The sequence below is a fragment of the Cupressus sempervirens genome, chromosome 7, assembly GCF_028749045.1.
Source record: "Cupressus sempervirens isolate cs-2001-9-10 chromosome 7, ASM2874904v1, whole genome shotgun sequence".
In the NCBI taxonomy this organism is placed as follows: domain Eukaryota; kingdom Viridiplantae; phylum Streptophyta; class Pinopsida; order Cupressales; family Cupressaceae; genus Cupressus; species Cupressus sempervirens.
The window spans coordinates 394,315,393-394,327,753 of NC_143124.1; the positions used below are offsets into that span (position 1 = coordinate 394,315,393).

The 12,361-nt window shown below is 36.0% G+C and overlaps 1 pseudogene; it reads left to right on the forward strand.

The window, feature by feature from the left end:
- The window catches only part of LOC149547180 (uncharacterized), a 51,428-nt pseudogene that overhangs the window by 38,202 nt on the left and 865 nt on the right, over window positions 1–12,361 (forward strand).

A 12,361-nucleotide genomic window follows, 5' to 3' on the forward strand; every position in this document is an offset into this window, starting at 1 on the left:
CTATATTTGCTTGACACTTGATATCACTCGGCACCTGATATCACTCGGCACTTGATATCACTTGGCACTTGATATCACTCAAAACTTGATTTTGAACTTGCTTGGCTTCGACTAGGAATCTATTCGGTACCTACTAGCTTGCTTGGCTCCCTCTTTCTAATGAACTTAGTTGGTCTTTACAAAAGACTTAGCTAAAGCCTTACGCCTTTGATATATTTTAGTGTGCCCATTCTCTATGTCTTATAGTATATCATCAAATACACTTTTTCATCAATGGGTTAGTTGATCCTTGTACTTCATTACAACATCATAACTTAAACCTTTATCTAGGTGTTCTAGTTACATCTTATTGATTGCCTCTTCCTTGACAATCAACTAATTGATAGTACTTTGATCACTAAGGCAATTGTCATTCCTGCAAGTAGCAAGTTTGACATCAATGACAAAACAATGATTGAGAACATTCTTTACCATTTCCATATATCATTCCAACAACTTCCCTCATGATCTTTTCAATCATTTCCAAAAATCTCCCTGTTTGGCATTGATGACAAACCAAACTGATCAATTAATCAACTTAGTTACTACCAAGATTGTGTATGTTGTCTGGTACTTTTCTTGGCTGCTGCATCTTTACTACTGATATCATATATCTCCCTCTTTCATATATATCTCCCTTTTTTATCAGCAATATGCACATTTCTCCCTCTTTAACATAAATGCCAAAGATTTAGCACCTTTATCATGCAAAATATGAGCTTTGGCTTCTTATTGGTTTCTCCATCTGTCACCATGCTTGTGACTGATTTGGAGTTTCTACTCTTGTTGTCATCCTCTGCATCAATCTATTGATATTTCAATGATTTGTTCCTGTTGATGCAAAGCAAATTCCTCATTTCTTTAAACTACTTGAGTTAGGGATATTACACCCAACTTGCCTCTAATATATTCATAAGCATCCTTGGGTAATGGTTTGGTGAAGATATCTGCAGTTTGTTCCTTTATGTGAATGTATTCCAACTTCACTTGTTTGTCTTATACCAATTCTTTGACATAATGATACTTGATTGTGATGTGCTTGGTTTTTGCATGCATTACTCAATTTTTGGACATGTTTATAGCACTTGCGTTATCACAATACAATATCATAGGTTTTGTTACCTCTTCTTTCATTCCTTTTAATAGATGTGTGAGCCATACAATGTTTGTGCAATTCACTGTAGCTACCACATATTCTGACTCTGCAGTGGACTGGGATGTGCATGTTTGTTTCTTGCTAGTACAGGTAACTAGCCTTTTGCCTAGAAATAATGCACCTCCACTTGTGCTTTTTCTATCATCAATGTTGCCTCCCCAATCTGCATCTGTATATGCATTGAGCTCAAATTTTCCATTCTTTTTGTTGTATAGACCAAAGTTATCAGTTCCTTTAAGATATCTCATTATTATTTTTATTGCTATGAGATGATTTTTTTTGGGATTAGCAGAGAATCTAGCCACTATTCCAACTGCTAATGCTATTTCTGGTCTGCTATGTAGAACATATTGTAATTTTCCAATCATAGATCTGTATATTGTTTGATTGACTTCAGCTGATTCATGATTTTTGGATAGCTTATTTCCTGTTGCCATTAGTGTGCTGACTGGTTTGGACTTCTCCAATCCAAACATTTTAAGAATCTCTTTGATTTAATTTGATTTTGTCACAAATATACCATGTTTGAGTTGATGTACTTGCAATCCAATAAAAAATTTGATTTCTCCAAACATAGACATCTCAAATTCATGTTTCATTTTCTCAGCAAAGCCTTTTCAAAGCACTTTCTTTCCACCAAATACTATGTCATCCACAAAGATTTCAAATACAATAATGTCTTTACCTTCTTCTACTTTGATGCACACGTTACTATTATCATCAATTCTTTCAAATCCTATTTGTATTAGATACTTGTGAAGTCTCTCATACCATGCTCTAGGTGCTTGTTTCAAACCATAGAGTGCTTTATGTAGCTTACAAACCATATCCCTGTTGTTCTCATCAAAAAATCCTTCTGGTTGTTCAATGTAGACTTCTTCTTCTAGTATACCCTTTTAAAAAGTAGACTTTACATCCATCTGATAGACTTGAAAATCTTTATAGGCAGCATATGCAAGTAAAGTTCTTATTCCTTCCCTAGCAATAGGGGCAAATGTTGCTCCCTAGTTTATTCCTTCTTCTTGAGCATAAGCCTTGCATACTATTCTAGCTTTGTTTCTAGTAATCTCACCATTCTCATCTAGCTTGTTTCTGAATACCCACTTGGTGCCAATCATATTCTTGTAAACTGGTCTGGGAACCAAACTCTAGGTTTTGTTCTTCTTTATTTGATCAATCTCTTCTTCCATAGCTTTATACCAGTCATCATCTTGTAATGCACCATATACTGTCCTAGGTTTTGATTTGATGATAAGACATGATTCATGTCTTAGTTTGTTCCTTGTCATTGGTCTTGCATCTTTGTCACCAATTATCTATTCAGCAGGGTGATGCCTTTTTACATATTTGGATAATCTTGGCTTTGTCCTTGTTTCCATATTTGATCTTTCAAATTCAGGATCACTATGCACTTCATTGTCAGGTTGTTCTACATCAAGTGTACTATCTTCAGAATCAGATTGTCCATTTCCTTCATTTTGCAACTCGGCTTCTGAATGCAACTTAGCATTCATTGGGTGAGACTCAGCTGAGACTAAAATTTGTTGTTGAGTATCAATTTGATTGACGACATCCTCATCAATAGGCAGTCCTTCATAAGAATACATAAAGGTTCAGTATTTATCCATTCTCTTTGGTTCTTCAGCTTGGGCTTCTGTGTGCTCATCAAAGTTTACATTTGCACTTTCCAAAAAAAATTTAGTGTTAGTATTCAAACACTTGTATGCCTTGCTTCTAGTGGAGTAACCAAGAAATATGCCTTCATCACTTTTTGCATCAAAATTTCCATTTCTAGCATCTTTAATGATAAAGAATTTGCAACCAAACACTTTGAAATGTTTTACATTGGGTGAGTGACCATACCATAATTCAAAAGGTGTTGTATTTGTACCTTTATTGACTTGTACTCGATTCAGTGTATGAACAGCTACACTTACAACTTCTCTCCAGTATTTTAGAGCAACAGTCTTTTCCATCATTAATGTTCTGGCACAGTCAATCACAGATCTATTTCTTCTTTCAGCAATTCCATTCTATGGGGGAGTTCTAAGAGCTGACATTTGCCTTTTGATTCCTTTATCATTACAAAATATCTCGAATTCATTTGATGTGAATTCACCACCTCTATCTGATCTTAGGCATTTCAAAATTTTTCCTATTTCCTTTTCAACTCTAGGGACATACCACTTAAACATTTGAAAAGCATCAAATTTTTGTTTTAAGAACATACCAGTCATCATCCTGGAATAGTCATCAACAAACAACATTATGTATTTATCTCCTCTATAGCTTTGTACTTCCATTGGACCACATAAGTTAGTGTGAACTAACTCAAGTACTTCTTTAGATGTATAGTTTTTGCTTTTGAAGCTTGACTTTGTCATCTTTCCTAATTGACATTGTTTGCACATGATATTATCAGGCTTCTTCAATTTTGGTAAACCTCTGACTTTTCTCATTTTACTGATGTTGACTAGATTGTCAAAGTTGACATGACATAATCATCTATGCCATAACCATTCATCATCAAATTTTGCAATAAAACAAGAAATATTATCCATATCAATGTAAAATAGATTACTCCAAGTCAATTATTGCATATCTCAATCATGAAAATCTTTACAAGTATTTGGCAAGAGATATAAGACAGATAGATCAAGCATGATAAATATCAAACAAGGGAATTTAACTATAAGTATTATATGGTTTTGGTAATCTAAGCATGTAACTTTTCTGACAAGTTAATCTCTATCATTTCCTCAGTCCAGCCTAGATGTAGAAAGATTGGTTGGAAAATGATGAATCACATGGGCAGAGACATTTTGAATGTCATTAGTTATTTCATCTTGTTCATGAGCTCTCACTGCATTCTCACAATTAGTGTTCAATGAGCCCAAGGCCATACATGAGATTCATGAAACATTCTATTTGATGAAACAATGAAATTCACAACCCAAGTATTTTGCACAATGCATTGAGCACGGGTGAAGGAAATGCAAAAATTGTCTGACAAAATGATCTAGACCTCAACATATGAATTTTCTCATAAAAAAATAACATGCAAGACATGTGAAATGGAAGTAATGAAACAACGGAATTTTTAGCTGAAAGTATTCAAAACAATGAAGGATACACCAATAAAGTGAGATGTTAACTATTTGACAGAATATTACTGAACAACCTACATGCCTGGAGATTAGTGATATAAGAAAAATAATAGAGAGAAACCATGTGAATTATTTGGTGACATCCTCATCCTACCAAAGGCATACCACATGGTCTAATTTTATCAAGTAATTCAATCCACCTACCTACAATTTTGCTTAATCTCCCTGCCTGCAACACTTGACTGGAACATAAAATAAATGCAAAGCATGGCATAGAAAAAGCATGTAGACTATTTGCCAAAATGTCTTTCTAAATCCACACACCAAAAGGGTTGGGTGATATACTTTTAATGTGAAGTAGACACATATGCTTTGAAATAAAGTGGCAACTTAATATACATCAGACCTGAAAGCATAAACACACTCTAAATTGGTGCAGTCGTAAATAAAGGAAGAAGTTATATTTTGAAGGAAAATCCAAGCTTTAGTACATGCTAAAAGCCATAGATATTCATCAGATTACCTTAATAGGAAACTCTAAGCGATGCATAGATTTTTTATGAATATTTATCAAATTGAATTGTGAAGTCTTCAATTTGTGAAGTACATTAAGGGAATTGAAAGTACTTAAAGTAGTCAATAGGAAGGATCAATAGCCAAACCATGAGATACAAATATCAAAGGATGGATTATGCTTCAATTTTAAAATGTACACTTACTAACATTGGTGATACCATCTTAGGAAGTGTTTACCTTCAATATCTTTGGTCATCTCTTGAGAGCGAGGACAAGACCCCTTTAGCCATAAAAAAATTGTAGAGCAACAAGGACCAGAAAGTCATCCAAATAAAAGTAGCTGATGAACTACAAGAAATTTCCAAGTTTGATACAAATACCCTAGTTCTCGAGAAAATTATTGCTGATCCAAGTGAGAATCAAACGCATATCTAGAGTAAAAGTATTAATAGGAAGATGATAAATATTAACAAAGGGATCACTAAATTTGAAAAACTAATAGCTTCATGTGAATAGCTGAAAATGAAAGTTGTAGATGAACTGGTCTCTATTATCACAGGTGGAGCAGTAGTAAATGATCTACATCATATTGATTGCCAATTTCTTCTTGATTCCTTTAGTATCAAAATTCATCTATAAATGGAGAACTGAGTGTCAAATGTCAAAGCTATGTTGAATCTTAGTTTGGTCATAGTCACTCTTGAGGATTGCAACATTTTAGCCTATCAACAAGAATCAAATGAGATCTAGGATAAATACTTTATGACCAAACTCAGGATGGAGAACATGTTCATTTTCAATGGTGATCATCCTTAATGCTTATAGGACTTTTTGAGATAAGTCAATCATGTCCAAATAAATAGAGTTCATAGCTAGAAGAATAGTGATTGGATATATATGCATTCTTAGTAATTCTAGCTTAAGTTATGTTTTTTGAGTTTTCCTTGTATAAGTTATTTTTAGTGAGGTTAATTAACCTCTTCAAAATTATGTTTTTTAGAGGTAGTTATTAACCACGAAGGTGTAGTTCTTAACCTCTATGTCTATATAAGGAATCATCTTAGCTTTATAAGGGGACTTTTTGGATTGGGGGAATAGGAGAACTCTTATGTTAGAATTTTGACGATAAGATAATATTTGGAAAGTGTGTACAAATTTTGTCTCTGTAATAAAAAATTCCTTTTAATTTCTTGGTGCAAGAAAATAAAGGAATGTGCAATTTGAGTTCTCTTCTTTATAAATCTAAATTGTTACAATTTCTCTTTGTAGTAAGCATTTTCATGGTATTATGTAGATTTTTATGAATATTTTGGTCAACAATGTGCTAGTGATAATTCTCAAACATAGATCTTGATTGTTGTTATTAGTAGTTTAAGTTAGTCTAGTAAAGCTTTGAAGTCGTCTGGTGCATTTGTCATCAATGGTTTTCTATTGATCTTTTAAAGTTAGACTAATTTTTTATTTGAAAAACTTCAAAATCATATCATACGAGGGAGTTTCCCCTCTAAACATAGAGGAAGGCCACATATCAAGGGCCTATCCAACTATTGTGAATAGTTTTCCACATACACTCTGATGGGACATCTCCAATTGACAAATCTATTTACCAACATAGTGTATATCCATGAGTTTGTATTAGTTCCCACCCAATAGAAGACTTTGACCTCATGCAATTAATAATCTACAATCTTTATCATTAATGATGTGAACTATGTAGAGAACTTACTCTCCTTGCAATTTGAATCCACAACATGAAAAGAATAAATGTTTCTACACTCTATCAATATTAGTTGTTCTATCATTTCTTTCAGGCAGTAAAAGCTCAAAAAAAGTTATCATTAAAAAAAAAGCACGATTCTTTAAAATATTTCTTGTATGTGAGGTCTTTTAGCTTCTAATACTATTTTTTTATATCAGCTCAAATATGTGAGGTGTTATCAAATGGTGTGAGTATAAAGCAATACCAGACACTTCTTTTAGCTTTTAATATTGTTCATTTCTTTCAACTTTTAATACTATTTGTTTATATCAGCTCAAATTGAAAGAGTGTATAAAATTAAAAGCCAACTTTAAACACCCATTTTTTGGACGTAAAACTAGTCAACACATATATAGATATAATATGCCAAAACTGATATTCAATGAAATGCTATAAAGGAGAAGTAAATCAAAAGATCTTCAAGTGAATTGTACCATCTTCCTTGATAGAAAAAGAGTTTCATACACATTTGAATTCCTTTTCTGTTATTTGAAATCAATAGATTTATGCAATATACTATTTGAAAGATGTAACTTTATAAAAATATTAAGTAAATAGCTTGATACAATTATCTAATTATTCTAAATCTCCATTACTATCTACCAAAACTGCAAAATTCTTTAATCATGTTGCGAGCACCTGGAGAAGGAGAAAGCCAATTCACACACTTAAAATTGCTTTCAAAAATATGCACATCACACAATCATTAAGCTCATTGCATGAGTAAAATTTCAAGCATAAGAAGGGCATAAAACAATATATGGCAAAGGCTAAAAATTAGATGCCTCATTAAAAAAATCTTTTGCCTTAACTTTAGAGATAGATATAGTTGTAAGCTTACACTACTTGATACTGATAATAAGGCTTATTAATTTATTCTTATGTACCTTAGGTGAGAACAAAGAAAACAAAAAAAATTATATGACATACACATTTATAAAATAAAAAAAGTTATAATGATTCATTGTCACATTGTCCCATGTAATTTAAAAGACCAAGAATAGAATTCCTACAATTTTAGATGATATATTTAGACTACCTTTTACTCATCTCTCTCTACAATACATTACAATTAATGAAGCACAATAAATAGTCTTGAATTTGTAGTTCAAAGCATTGATGAAAAGTGACATAGAAGTTGATATGACTCATAAAGGAACTAGCAATTAATTCAATAGGAAGGTGATAACACTTGTATCATCCATTCAAGAATTTTTACCATGGGTGAATGCACCAAATTGTGGTGCCAAAAAGATGACACTTTTTTTTCTTCAAAATTTTTGATAGGGCACACATGCTATGGCCTGGCTATAGGCTTGTTGAGCCTAGGCCATAGCGTGTATGCACTATGGAAAAATGGATTTCTCAATAGCATGTGCATGCTAAAGCATGTACATGCTATAGAGAAATGCAATTCTCAATAGCACATCTACACTATAGCACATCCACACTATTAGAAATCACATACAAAATTAAAACCCTTTCTCTCTTTCCCTCCACCCTCTCTCTCAATTTCTCCCTCCCTCTCTCCCTACCCAATCTTCTCTCTCTTCATCCTATCCTGTAATCTTTCCCTCCTCCCTCTCCCCCCCTCTCTCTATCCCTCTATCCTCTCTCTATTGTCCAGTACTCTATGTCTCCCTTTCTCTTTTTATATACATCCTATGCCACATTCTCTTTGAACCCCCATTCCTCTCTCCCTCCTCTCCCCCTCTCTTGCCTCCCTCTATCATCCACTACTCTATGTCCCTCCCTCCCTCCTTCCCTATACATTCCCCTCTCTCCATTTATCCTCCTCTCTCCCTATTGTATCCTCTCTCTCTCTCTCTCTCCATTGTATCTCATACTCTTTCCCTCATCCCACCCTCTCTCTCTTCCTACCTCCTAATCTATGTCCCTGTCTCTCTTCTATGAATCCTATCCCATGTACTCTTTGAACCCCATCCTCTACTCCCTATCAATCTCTCTCTTCTATATGCTACTCACTTTCGTTTCCCTCCCCCTCCCTCCCTCCCTCTCTTTGAATGAATCCCATTGCACGTATGCTCTGAACCACAATTCCCCCCCCCCCCCCCCCTCTCTCTATCCCAATTCCATCCTCTCACATACCCTATTATGTGTCCCTCCCTCTCTTTCTATGCATTGTATCCATGTACCCTTTGATCCCCCATCCTCTACTCCCTCCCCCCCCCTCTCTCTCTCTCTATCCCACACGCATCCCCTACTCTGTGTCCCTCCCTCTCTCTCTTCTATGCATCTTATTCCATGTACTCTTTGAACCCCCATCCTCTACTCCCTCTCTCTCTCTCTCTCTCTCTCTCTCTCTCCTCTCCCCCCACCCCTCTCCCTCTCCCTCTCCCTCTCCCTCCCTCTCCCTCTCCCTCTCCCCCTCTCTCCCCCTCTCTATCTTTATCTCCCTCTTTCTCTCTTTCTCTCACACACACACTCCCATCCCCCCCTCTCTCTATCTCCCTCTCCCACTCCCTATCCCATTTCCTACTCTCCCTCTCTCTCTCTCTCTTAGGATACTCTCTCTCTCTCTCTCTCCTCCTCCTCCCATCCCATACTCTCTCTCTCTCTCTCTCTCTCTCTCTCACTCTCACTCTCTCTCTCACACACACACACACACATGCATACACTCTCACCCCCTCTCCCACCACCTACTCTCTCCCCATCCACTACTCTCTCTTTCTCATTCTCCTACCCCCTACTCTCTCTCTCTCTTCCATCCCCTACTCTCTCTCAACCTACTCCCTCTCTCCTCTCACATCCCCTACTCTCTCTCTTTCGCGCGTGCACACACACACACACACTCCCATCCCCCCTCTCTCTCTCCTCTCCCATCCCCTTCTCTCTCTCTCACACACACTCCCATCCCCCCTCTCTCTCACTCTCCCACTCCCTCTCCCACCACCTACTCTCTCTCCCCATCCTCTACTGTCTCTATCTCTCATTCTCCTGACCCCTACTCTCTCTCTTACCCCCTCTCTCTCTCCCACCCCCTACTCTCTCTCTCTCACCCTACTCTTTCTCCCCCCATCCCCTACTCTCTCTCTGCCACCCCCTACTCTCTCTCTCTCTCTCAAACACACACTCTCTCTCTCCTATCCCCTATTCCCTCTCTCTCACACACACACTCTCATTCCCCTATCTCTCAACTCGACCTCTCTCTCTCTCTCTCTCTCTCTCTCTCTCTCTCTCTCTCTCTCTCTCTCTCTCTCTCTCCCCCCCCCTCTCTCCCTACTCTCTCTCTCTTCTCTCCCATCCCCCTACTCTCTCTACTCTCTCTCTCTCTCTACCATCACCCATTCTCTTTCACACACACAACCATCCACCTCTCTCTCTCTCTCTCTCTCTCTCTCTCATCTCTCTCTCTCTCTCTCTCTCTCTCTCTCTCTCTCTCTCTCCCACACACACATAGACTCCCATCCCCTACTTTCTCTTTCTCTCTCTCCATCCCTCTCTCCCTATCCCAGCTTCTCTGATCTCTTACTCTCTCTCTCTTTTTCCCTTCCTCTCTCCCTATCCCACCTCTTACTCTCTCCCCATCTTCTAATATCTCTCATTTTCCACCCTCTCTACCTCTCTCCTTTCCTCTCTATTGAACTTTAGGCTTCAAGAGTGCATGCACACAAAAGTGCATACACACTAAAGCACGTACACTCTATTAAGGCCTAAATTGTAAAAAGATTTAAATAGTGCATGTGAACTATAGCTTGTATGCACTATAGTGTGCATGAGCTACTTAAAGCTTTGGATTCTACCAAGCCTAATGCTTCATTTTTCCTTGGAGATCCAACCCAAAGGTTTGGAGTCTCTAAACTAGTCTAAGACGTGTTTTGCTACAAACATACAAAAAAAGATTTATTTTTCTTGTGTGTTTTCCTTCAAGATTCCTCATGGTTGAGCATTGATAAAATCAAGTTATATGACATTGTATTTCTCTGTGTTAGCTATATAACCATATAATTTATTTTTTATTTGAACTATTTCAAGCCTTTCAACTATAATTTATTTAGAATGTATGTCCATTTTCTGTCCAAAACCAATGTGTACTAATTGGGATGTAGATTTTAGCTTGTTCATAAAATTTTGCAACATCTTAGTTTTTTAGAAACTAGACTCCATTCTACATACTTTGAAAAAAACAAGCTTTGGTTTTAGATTAGTTTTCAATCATTTCTAGGTGGAGGACACAAATATTTCACATTTTTTGGGATGTGTCCAATTAAAAAATTCATAAAAAAAAATACGCATTATAAAATTACCCAAAAAATTTGGGATAAACTATACAATGTTAGGTGACTTTTGACCAGAGAGATTAAAGAATTTCAAAAAAAAAGTTAAAATGTTAAGGGGGCCACACTTTGTATTGTGTTATATTTTTTCTAAATAAACAGTACCAATTTTTGTGGCCCCCTTTTTTGAGAACCTAAAACTAAACCATTTTGAAAAAAATTAGTAGTTTAGAAACTAAATTCAAAGGACTACTACTTTTGTTTTTTTCATATCTTAAAATTTTGAGCATTACTATCTTCAAATTCTTCTTAAAGTTCAGAAATTGCTGATTTAAGAAAAAAGGTGTCACTTATACCCACCTTTTTGCACCAGAACTTGGTGCACTTAGCCCCAAGCTATTCTAATATATGCACAAAGTGGTTCAAGACATACCTTTTAACATTATTGTAGTGATATATTGATGGCTTTAATGGAGGCAAGATGTCAAACAAGAAATAATTGGCATAGACCCTTGCAAAATTGAGGGTTGCTACAAAAGCTTTGGGAAAAAATGTTGAAATGAGAACAAAAAGACCTAAACAAGGTAAACCATCAAGGATCCTTTTTATTTTGAATTTTTGAGACATGACAAGTGTGCTAGTTCATGAAACAAAGTCTCATTACTTTCAATGCTGCCCCTTTTTAAGTCAGATAATGTCAACCTTTTTCTGAGGCTCCCACCAGAGGGTTTTTGAAAATTAATATTGTTTATCTTCTTTATAGGTACCTTTGTTTAATATATTTCCATAAAATTCTTGGAAAGCTATTTCTTGTTTTCCATGGAAGTCCATTCTACCATGTTCATGACCACCCAAGATAGTCTCTCTACCACTTCCATTGTTTGTGCAAGCTTTTAGTGCACCTTTTTCTATTACTTTGCAAATTTTTTTTTTGAGCTTCCATTACATTAGGAAAAATCCCTAGATAGGTTCTATAGTGCTTTTGGGAAACCATCTTGATCAAGCATAGAGTATCATACAATTATTTAGGAAAGCTAAGGGCATAACTAATAAGTGTTATTGTGACAGATAAAAAGGAAAATGCTTGTAATACAGGCCCAACAACAAAAATGAGAGACACCAAAATTTTTATTGGATTGAATTCCCTTGAATAGATACTTGATTAAGCAAGGCCTAAAAAAAATACATTCCATAATAAAACCAATGCAAGGGGCATAACCCCACCATAGCTAATAGCCTTGAGGGCATCCTGAGGCTTTCTTCCTATAATCTTACATACAAAAGGAGTTATCACATGAAACCCTAGTTTGAGCACAATTACTAGGATAATAGGCAAAAGCACACCTAGAATCCATACTACATGGTTCAAAGAATCCCATATAGAGTGTGCCTCTTTACAATACTATCACTCACACAAGTGCAAAAATGGATGCCACCATAAGAGCACACAAAACTTTTTTCACTTGATCAATTAAATTGAACCATGTTAATGCTACAATTCTACCAACTATGACAATAAAAATTTCACAAGCTCCAAAATAGTACA